Source organism: Cervus canadensis, chromosome 19 (assembly GCF_019320065.1).
Source record: "Cervus canadensis isolate Bull #8, Minnesota chromosome 19, ASM1932006v1, whole genome shotgun sequence".
Lineage (NCBI taxonomy): Eukaryota > Metazoa > Chordata > Mammalia > Artiodactyla > Cervidae > Cervus > Cervus canadensis.
This window is the reverse complement of record NC_057404.1, coordinates 39,278,772-39,290,026: the sequence shown is the minus strand read 5'-3', so window position 1 is coordinate 39,290,026 and position 11,255 is coordinate 39,278,772. Positions and strand designations below refer to the sequence as shown.

Below are 11,255 nucleotides of genomic sequence, written 5' to 3'. Positions count from 1 at the left end.
GGCAGAAAGTAAAGAGGAACTAAAAAGCCTCTTGATGAAAGTGAAAGAGGAGAGTGAAAAAATTGGCTTAAAGCTCAACATTCAGAGAACTAAGATCATGACATCTGGTCTCATTACTTTATGGCAAATAGATGGGGAAACAGTGGAAAACGTGGCTGACTTTATTTTTCTGGGCTCCAAAATCACTGCAGATGGTGATTGCAGCCATGAAATTAAAAGATGCTTACTCCTTGGAAGGAAAGTTATGACCAACCTAGACAGCATATTAAAAAGCAGAGACATTCCTTTGCCAACAAAGGTCCGTCTAGTCAAGGCTATGGTTTTTCCAGTGGTCATGTATGGATGTAAGAGTTGGACTGTAAAGAAAGCTGAGCACCAAAGAATTGATGCTTTTGAACTGTTGTGTTGGAGAAGACTCTTGAGAGTCCCTTGGACTGCAAGGAGATCCAACCAGTCCATCCTAAAGGAGATCAGTCCTGAGTGTTAATTGGAAGGACTGATGCTGAAGCTGAAATTCCAATACTTTGGCCACCTGATGCGAAGAGTTGACTCATTGGAAAAGACCCTGATGCTGGGAGGGATTGGGGACAGGAGGAGAAGGGGATGACAGAGGATGAGATGGCTGGATGGTATCACCAACTCGATGGACACGAGTTTGGGTAATCTCCAGGAGTTGGTGATGGACAGGGAGGCCTGGCATGCTGTAATTCTTGGGGTCACAAAGAGCCAGACATGACTGAGTGACTGAACTGAATTGAACTGATTGTTGTTCTAAGTTGTGTCTGACTCCTTGTGACCCCGTGTACTGCAGCAGACAAGGCTGTCCTTCACTATCTCCCAGAGTTTGCTCATACTCACATCCATTGAGTTGATTATGCTATCTAACCATCTCACCCTCTGTCACCCCCTTTAGTTAGGATAGGAAAAAGGAGTCCAAAATTATAGAGAAAGTAGGGCCTAGAAGGCAGACAAAGAAAGGGAAAAGATTGAGAAAAGAGACAAAGAAAGAAAATCCCAGGACAGGAATGGGAACCTCCAGAGGAAAAAACATACCCAAATATGCTCCTTTCCTGATTGGTAGGGGGTACAAGCCTTATTTTACATAGGGCAGAAAAACAATGCTTCCCACGTGGCACTAATGGTAAAGAATCTTCCTGTCAATGCAAGAGACACAGGAGACACAGGTTCAATCTCTGGGTCAGGAAGATCCCTGGAGGAGGAAATGGCAATACTCCAGTAGTCTTGCCTGGAGAATCCCATGGACAGAGAAGCCTGACAGGCTACAGTCCATAGGGTGGCAAAGAGTCAGACATGACTGAGTGACGGAGCTTGCACATACAATCAGGCTCCAGGAAGAGGAGACAAGAAGTATAAACACAAAAGTCAAGATGGGTCAAGGCCACTCCTACAGAGTCTGCCCACTCTCATGTCTTGGGGTTGTACTATTCCTGCCTGCTTAATAAAATTCTGCCTGTTTGAGCTGTAACAGTGTCTGTCCCTTCAAATCTTTGCTGCCAAAACCAAGGAAAAAACCTACTCAACAATTATAGGAATCAAAAATAAAAGAGAGCTATTGTTAATATTATTTTCTCATAAATTTAATCATTATTATATAAAAAAGAGAAAATTATTTTGTATCTTTTTAAAACAAATTTAACATTTAAAACAGCTAAAATATTTTGGCTTATAATACACAATGTAATAATGATAAGACTGAACTTACAATTCAAAACCATGAGAAGATTCCACAATCCTTAGGATTCTAAGGATGCTCAGGAGGACCATCTTGAAAGGCTTGGTGTTCAACAACATGTTCTGGTAAAAGCCCAAAGGATGCCACTTTAAACCTTTCCTTTTACATGGGTAACAGCATCCAGGCTCCACTACCACAAAGAATAGGGCAAGGAAACATGAAAGGCTGGCAGGCAGGTCCTATGTTTCTTCCTCTGGTAGGATCTCCTGAACCAAAAAGAAGTCTTCTAAATTGTCCTAGAGTGAGTTCTCTGCATCTGATAGCTGAATGTGTTAACATACATGGAGTGCGACAGAACAAGGTAGGAATTTCACTGCCAAGCATTTATGGCATACAGCACGGATGTGCACAGTTGGTAAGCAAAAATATTCATCAAAGAGTTAAACATATTATATATGCCTGTAGAATTGTTGTTGTTGTTGTTGTTGTTTTTCTGTTGCTAAGTCATGTCCACTCTTTTTGACTTCATGGACTGCAACATGCCAGGTTCTTCTGTCCTCCACTGTCTCTTGGAGTTTGCTCAAATTCATATCCATTGAATTGGTGAGGGTATCTAACCATTTCATCCTCTGCTACTCCCTTCTCCTTTTAGCTTCAGTTTTCCCAGTATCAGGGTCTTTTCCAATGAGGCTACTCTTTGCATCACATGACCAAAGTATTGGAGCTTCAGCATCAGCCCTTCCAGTGACTATTCAGCATTGATTTCCTTTAGGATTGACTAGTTTGATCTCCTTTCAGTCCAAGAGACTCTTAAGAGTCTTCTCCAGCACCACAATTTGAAAGCATCAATTCTTCAGCACTCAACCCTCTTTATGGTCAAATTCTCACATCTATACATGACTACTGGAAAAAAAACATAGCTTTGACTACACGGACATTTGTCAGCAAAGTGATATCTCTGCTTTTTAAATGCTATATAGGTTTGCCATAGCTTTCCTTCCAAGGAGCAAGCATCTTTTAATTTCATGGCTGTGGTCTCTGTTTGCGGTGATTTTGGAGCCCAAGAAAATAAAATCTGTCATTTTTCCACTTTTTCCCCATCGATTTGCCATGAAACAATGGGACCAGATGCCATGATCTTAGTTTGTTTGTTTTTTTTTAATATTTTAAGCCAGTTTTTTCACTCTTCTCTTTAGCCTTCATAAGAGACTCTTTAGTTTCTCTTCAGTTTCTGCCATAAGGGTGGTGTCGTTTGTGTATCTGAGATTATTGATATTTCTCCCTGAAATTTTAATTCCAGCTCGTGCTTCATCCAACCTGGCATTTTGCTGGATGTACTCTGCATATAAGTTAAATAAGCAGGGTGACAATATACAGCCTTAATGTAATCCTTTCCTGATTTGGAACCAGTCTGTTGTTCCACGTCCAGCTCTAACTGTTGCTTCTTGACCTGTGTACAGATTTCTCAGGAGGCAGGTAAGGTGGTTTGGAACTCCCATCTCTTGAAGAATTTTCCACAGTTTGTTGTGATCCACACAGTCAAAGTCTTTGGCATAAGCAACAAAACAGAAGTAGATGTTTTTCTGGAATTCCCTTTTTTCTCCATGATCTAACATTTGTTGGCAATTTGATCTCTGGTTCCTCTGCCTTTTCTAAACCCAGATTGTACATCTGGAAGGTCTCTGTTTACATACTGCTGAATCCAAGCTTGAAAGATTTTGAGCATAACCTTGCTAGCATGTGAAAAGAGCACAATTGTACAGAGTTTGAAGATTCTTTGGCATTGTCTTTCCTTGGGATTGGAACTTTTCCAGTTCTATGTCCACAGAGAATGGGGGAAAATATGGAATAGCTGTTAAAATGGTAGGTAGATTTATAATTCTAACATGAAATAATATTTGGAATACATTAAATTTTAAATATGTTTCAGAAGAGTAGTTAAATTGAATCCTGTTTCTGTACAGGGAAAAGGTTAGACCTATTGAGCAGGAACAACTAACTTCTCACTAAAATGTTTATTCCCTTCTTCTTCCTGGAGCTGTTCAAAAGGCTTTCCATGTTTTATACAATTTAGTTAATAAACAGCCCTAGGAATAGGTACTCATTATCTGTATTTTATGCATGAGGAACCTGAGGCACAGAGATGTTAAATAAGTTTCCCAAGGTCACCCAGGTAGTGAATGGCGTAGTGAGGTCATATAGTTCTAGCCAGTGAAATGTGAACAGAGGTGTAAAAATGCTCTACTCCCAAACAAAGCCCATAAAAATCTTTCCTCATTGTCTCCTCCATGACCCTAACCAATTGACCTGGCTAAAGACCATACCTGACAGAGATGCACAGAGGGCTCAAATGTACCTGTGCACACTATACCCAGAAACCATACAGAGAATGAGACAGAACTGTGTTTGAGTGTCTCCTGAGGAGATACGTGTCAGCAGTGGACTGCTGCAGGGGCAGGGGCTCTATGTGCAGTACACCTGGGTTTGGCATAAGCCCCCTTGGAGGAGGTTGCCATTAACCCCACCACAGAGCCACCAGAACTTACACAGGACTGGGGAAACAGTTTCCTGGAGAGCACAAACAAAACCTTATGTGCACCAGGATCCAGGAAAAAGGAGCAGTGACCCCACAAGAGACTGACCCAGACTTGCCCATGAGTGTCCAGGAGTCTCTGGCAGAGATGTGGGCTGGCAGTGGCCTGTTGCAGGGTTGGGGGCACTGAGGGTAGCCGTGTGAGCATGGGACCTTTTGAAGGAGGTCGCCATTATCTTCATTACCACCACTATAGTTTGGCCTCAGGTCAAATAACAGGGAGGGAACACAGCCCCTTCCATCAACAGAAAATTGGATTAAAGATTTATTGAGCATGGCCCTACCCATCAGAATAAGACCCAGTTTCCCCCTCAATCATTGTCTCCCATCAGGAAGCTTCCATAAACCTCTTATCCTTCTCCATCAGAGGGCAGACAGACTGAAAACCACAATCACAGAAAACTAACCAATCTGATTACTTGGACCACAGCCTTGTCTAACTCAGTGAAACTATGAGCCATGCCATGTAGGGCCACCGAAGACAGATGGGTCATGGTGGAGAGTTCTGACAAAACGTGGTCCACTGGAGAAGGAAATGGCAAACCACTTCAGTATTCTTGCCTTCAGAACCCCATGAACAGTATGAAAAAGCAAAAAGGATACTGAACGAAGAACTCCCCAGGTCGATTGGCACCCAATATGCTACTGGAGATCAGTGGAGAAATAAATCCAGAAAGAATGAAAAGATGGACCCAAAGCAAAAACAACACCCAGTTGTGGATGTGACTGGTGATGGAAGTAAAGTCCAATCTGTAAAGAGCAATACTGCATAGGAGCATGGAATGTTAGGTCCATGAATCAAGGCAAATTGGAAGTGGTCAAACGGAGATGGAAAGAGTGACCATTGACATTTTAGGAATCAGCAAACTAAAATGGACTGGAATGAGTAAAATTAACTCAGATGACCATTTTATCTACTACTATAGGCAAGAATCTCTTAGAAGAAATGGAGTAGCCATCATAGTCAACCAAAGAGCCCCATGCAGTACTTGGGTGCAATCTCAAAAACGACAGAATGATCTCTGTTCGTTTCCGAGGCAAACCATCCAATATCACAGTAATCCAAGTCTATACCCCTACCAGTAATGCTGAAGAAGCTGAAGTTGAATGGTTCTATGAAAACCTACAAGACCTTCTAGAACTAACACCCCAAAAAGATGTCCTTTTCATTATAGGGGGCTGGAATGCAAAAGTAGGAAGTCAAGAAACACCTGGAGTAACAGACAAATTTGGCCTCGGAGTACAGAATGAAGCAGGGCAAAGGCTCATAGAGTTCTGCCAAGAGAACGCACTGGTCATAGCAAACACCCTCTTCCAACAACACAAGAGAAGACTCTACACATGGACATCACCAGATGGCCAACACCAAAATCAGCTTGATTATATTCTTTGCAGCCAAAGATGGAGAAGCTCTATACAGTCTGCAAAAATAAGACTGACTGTGGCACGGATCATAAACTCCTTATTGCCAAATTCAGATTTAAACTGAAGAAAGTAGGGAAAACCAGTAGACCATTCAGGTATGACCTTAATCAAATCCCTTACAATCATACAGTGGAAATGAGAAATAGTGCTCGCTTCGGCAGCACATATACTGAAATTGGAACAATCCAGAGAAGATTAGCATGGCCCCTGTGCAAGGATGACATGCAAATTCGTGAAGTGTTCCATATTAAAAAAAAAGAAATGAGAAATAGATTCAAGGGATTAGATATGATAGACAGAGTGCTTGAAGAACTGTGAATGGAGGTTTTGTGACATTATACAGAAGGACATCACCAAGATGACATTATATGTTAAAACCATCACCAAGAAAAATAAGTGCAAAAAGGCAAAATGGTTGTCTGAAGAGGCCTTACATATAGCTATGAAAAGGAGAGAGGCGAAAGGCAAAGGAGAAAAGGAAAGATATACCCATGTGATTGCAGAGTTCCAAAGAATAGCAAGGAGAGATAAGAAAGCCTTCCTCAGTGATCAACGCAAAGAAATAGAGGAAGACAATAGATTCAGGAAGACTAGAGAACACTTCGAGAAAATTAGAGATACCAAGGCAACATTTCAGGCAAAGATGGGCACAATAAGGGACAGAAATGGTATGGACCTAACAGAAGCAGAAGATATTAAGAAGAGGTGGCAAGAACACACAGAAGAACTATACCAAAAAAAGATCTTCACAACCCAGATAATCACGATGGTGTGATCACTCACCTAGAGCCAGACATCCTGGAATGTGAAGCCAAATGGGCCTTAAGAAGCATCACTACAAACAAAGCTAGCGGAGGTGATGGAATTCCAGTTGAGCTATTTCAAATCCTAAAAGATGATGCTGTGAACGTGCTGTGCCCAATATGCCAGCAAATTTGGAAAACTCAGCAGTAGCCACAGGACTGGAAAAGGTCAGTTTTCATTCCAATCCCAAAGAAAGGCAATGCCAAAGAATGTTCAAACTACTGGACAATTGCACTCATATCACTAACAAAGTAATACTTAAAGTTCTCCAAACCAGGCTTCAACAATAAGTGAACCACGAACTTCCAGATGTGCAAGCTGGATTCAGAAAAGGCAGAGGAGCCAGAGATCAAATTGCCAACATCTGCTGGATCATCAAAAAAGCAAGAGAGTTCCAGAGAAACATATATTTCTGCTTTATTGACTATGCCAAAGCCTTTGACTATGTGGATCACAACAAAGTTTGTAAAATTCTTAAAGAGATGTGAATACCAGACCACCTTATCTGCCTCCTGAGAAATGTGTATGCAGGTCAAGAAGCAACAGTTAGAACTGGACATGGAACAACAGACTAGTTCCAAATTGGGAAAGGAGTACATCAAAGCTGTATATTGTCAACCTACTTATTTAACTTAAATGCAGAGTACATCATGAGAAATGCTGGGCTGGATGAAGCACAAGCTGGAATCAAGATTGCCAGGAGAAATATCATTAACCTCAGATACGCAGATGACACCACCCTTATGGCAGAAAGTGAAGAAGAACTAAAGAGCCTCTTGATGAAACTGAAAGAGGAAAGTGAAAAAGTTTGCTTAAAACTCAACATTCAGAAAACATTCAGCAAAGATCATGGCATCTGGTCCCATCACTTCATGACAAATAGATGGGGAAGCATGAAAAAAGTGACAGACTTTATTTTGGGAGGCTCCAAAATCACTGCAGATGGTGAATGCAGCCATGAAATTAAAAGACACTTGCTCCTTGGAAGAAAAGGAGAATATTAAAAAACAAAGACATTACTCTGCCAACAAAGGTCCAACTAGTCAAAGCTATGGTTTGTCCAGTAATCATGTATGGATATGAGAGTTGGACTATAAAGAAAGCTGAGTGAAGAATTGATGCTTTTGAACTGTGGTGTTGGAAGAAGACTCTTGAGAGTCCCTTGGACTGCAAGGAGATTCAATCAGTCCATCCTAAAGGAGATCAGTCCTGGTGTTCATTGGAAGGAACTGTTGAAGCTGAAACTCCAATACTTGATGCAAAGAACTGACTCACTGGAAAAGACCCTGATGCTGGGAAAGATTGAAGGTGGGAGAAGGGGGTGACAGAGGATGAGATGGTTGGATGGCATCACCGACTCAATGGACATGAGTTTGAGTAAACTGTGGGAGTTAGTGATGGACGGGGAGGCCTGGCATGCTGCAGACCATGGGGTCTCAAAGAGTCAGACAAGACTGAGCGACTGAAGTGAACTGAAAGACCACTGTTCTGCAAATTTGAAATGTATGTCTTAGAAGTGGTAGAGCCACCACCATCCTAAGTGCCTGCAGTTCAATCATGTTACACATGCAAGAAATAAATTTCTCTAATTTGGAGCTATTAAATATTTGGCATCTATGTATCACAAGTATTGGTGTACCTTAACTAACACATGTATATATCATAATACCATGGGCTAAATGTAAACTGCCATGGAGTGAATGTTTCTATTCCTCCAGATTAATATATTGAAATCTTAACACCCATGTGATGGTATTAGGAATGGAACAAGTGGGAAGTGATTAGGTCATGAGGGTGGAGCCCTCATGAATAAGATTAGTGTGCTTATGAGAGAGGAAGCTATCTCCTTAGTGCTCTTCACTTTAGGACACAAAGTCAGCCTTCACCAGATACTAAATCTGCTGTGCCTTGAACTTGGACTTCACAGCCCCCAGAACTGTGAAAAACAAATGTTTGTTATTTAAAATGTCTAGTGATGGTAATTTGTCACAGCAGACTGAACAGACTAAGACCTAAACTAAATGAATGATCTTTTTGGTCAGTGTTTTTCATTGCCATAATTCCAAGACCAAGAATAGTGCCTGATATTAATAATTAAAAGGTATTCAATAAATATTGGTATTTGTTAAATATGTTTGTGTTACTTTTTGAGAACAGAACTCAGGTGAGTAGGATAGAGGGGGTGGGAAGGTGAGGGACAGGAGACTTCTTTTTTTCTTCACATACTTCTACAGGGTTTAATTTTACAAATCAGCATATATTAATTTTATCATAAAAAATTTTAAAATAGGTTAAAGATGATGGATATATGCCTCAACTCTTAAAGAATTACATCACAGAGGTCAAAGGCCCTGCTCTTGAGAGATAGAATACCTTGCTGATTGGATTACTGGCCTGACCCACTTAGCAGCTGTTAGGGCTCTGGAGGAATTGAAACCACGTGGCTGAGACTCAAACCTAGCCAAAACCCACAGTGCCTGGTTTTAGGACATAATGAAGCTCAGGTTCTTGATGTCTCATCACAGAAAGAATTCAGTGAGAGGCAAAGTGAGAGGTAAGAAGTGGTTTTATTCAGATTCAGAGAGAAGCATACTCCATAGACAGAGTGTGGGCCATCGCAGAGGGCGAGTGCAGCGTGATTAGTTTTTACACTGGGTAATTTCATATGCTAATGAGCTTCCCCGTGGCTCAGATGGTAAAGCATCTGCCTGCAGTGTGGGAGACGGGGGTTTGATCCCTGGGTCGGGAAGATACTCTGGAGAAGGGAATGGCAACTCATTCCAGTATTTTTGCCTGGAAAATTCCATGGACAGAGGAGCCTGGTAGGTTACAGTCCATGGGGTTACAAAGAGTCGGACAGGACTGAGCAACTTCATTTTTTCACTTGCAATGAGTGGGAGGATTATTCCAACTGTTTTTGGAAGATTTCCAGGATTTGGGCCACTACCCACTCCTTGGTCTTCTAACAGTGTACTGTCAGGATGTCTCTGGGTGTGTCATTTCACTTGCTGATTGAGGATTAAGGGTCTAGAGTTGTCTGCCCTCTTGGTCCCATTTAATTCTAATTGGTTTATGTTGTGTCCTTGGGCTATGTCATTCTTTCAAAAGTTGTGCCCTGCCTCTTTTCCTCCTGTTACAGAATCACTATTGTGATGATCATTCTTTGTCAAATTCCATCTCGGTGGCATAACTGGTAGAGGTGGCTGCAGCTCTAGCTCTGCCCCGTGTGGATATATTGGAGTTAATCACCTCCAGCCTTCAGTGCAAACCTCCCCATCTCTCCTGCAACTCCATGGGAAGGCATGATCTAAAAGGGAAACCTGTAGGTACCTATTCTGTGAAGCTTAACATCAAAAGAAAGGGCACCCAGATGACTGACATTTTATTTGTTCATATTTCTATGGTCATATCTACTGAACATCAAGTAACTATTCAAAAGCTGAAAAATCCCCTGTGGCTTTCTGCGTGGTGCCAAGTCTGCTATTATATTTGTAATTTTCTGGATTGATAAGTATTTTGGTCATGCAGAGACACAACTGGTAGTAATATTTGCTCCATGCAACTAAAAAATTTTCATGACTATTACATTTAAACAAGTGCTGGAATATGAATCTGAAGATTAAATATCTGCCACTTACACACTGTATGATCTTTGGATAAGAATTGCCTGAAATCCCTGGTTAGCCTGAGGGAAGCCTTAAACCCTCTCTTAGTCTTCTTTGCATCTATATCTCTTGTGACAGTGATTAAATAACAAGAAAACCTTTGAAAATTTTTTAAATGCTGTAATAGTATATTGGTCGGGAAGCCCTTTTGGAGGAGAGTATGACAACCCACTCCAGTATTCTTGCCTGGAGAATCCCATGGGCAGAGGAACCTGGTGGGCTGCAGACCATAACGTCACAGAGTCAGACACAACTAAAATAATTTAGCACACATAACAGTATATCATTAAGAATCCTCAGCCTGATTGAAAATTAAAAACACTATGTCTAACTCCTTTAGTATTATGATAGTAATATCATAAACTAGAATTTAAACTCTGAAAAGAAGGTCAATACTTCCCTGGCTCCCCATTTTTGTCTCCAAAGCCCAGCCCAGCGTTTGGTACATGCAGACTGTATTGGTGGTGAGTGCCCCAGAGAAGCAAACCCATGATGAGTGATGTATAACAAAGGCACTCATTGTCTGCATCAGATGTGGAGCCTGAAGCTGCAATAGGTAAGCTGGAACAGTAGTTGAGAAGAACAGCAAGAAGGAAAGCAGGGGAGAGAGAGGATAAACAGGAGCCCTTGTCTGTCTTTCATCACCTCCAGCCTCAGTGACGCAGGTTATCTGCAGGGGATGCCAAGGTCGTTGACACGAAGCCACATGTGCACTCACCCAGGGAACAGAGTCGCTGCAGAAGATGACCCAGCTGGAGCTGGAGAAGCTGCAGGCCCAGGTGCAGCCCACCTGGCCACCAAGGTAAGCCAGCAGATCTGTGACAACATTCACAGGCTGCCGCAGTGCCTGGCACCCTGCACCAAATTTCAGAGCATTAAGACAAAAAAATGGTAATGCTTCTTTTTTGTCTTCCAAATACCATGCAAATTTCTCTTATGGACAAGTCTAACCCTGAAACACACATGCAAGAGAATTCTGGAAACTAGTTTCAATTTAGTAAAGCTGACATAGTACCAAGTACCCATATATTAAGTGCCTATATATTAAGTATAGATACTTAATCAGTTCAGTTCA

The 11,255-nt window shown here is 41.6% G+C and overlaps 1 non-coding gene across 1 annotated transcript; it reads left to right on the top strand.

The window, feature by feature from the left end:
• Nucleotides 1–5,856: 5,856 nt before the first annotated feature.
• On the top strand, nt 5,857–5,963 carry LOC122422456. Its single transcript, XR_006263851.1, has one exon. It is a non-coding gene; the product is annotated as a U6 spliceosomal RNA (small nuclear RNA).
• The last annotated feature ends 5,292 nt before the right edge of the window (nt 5,964–11,255 follow it).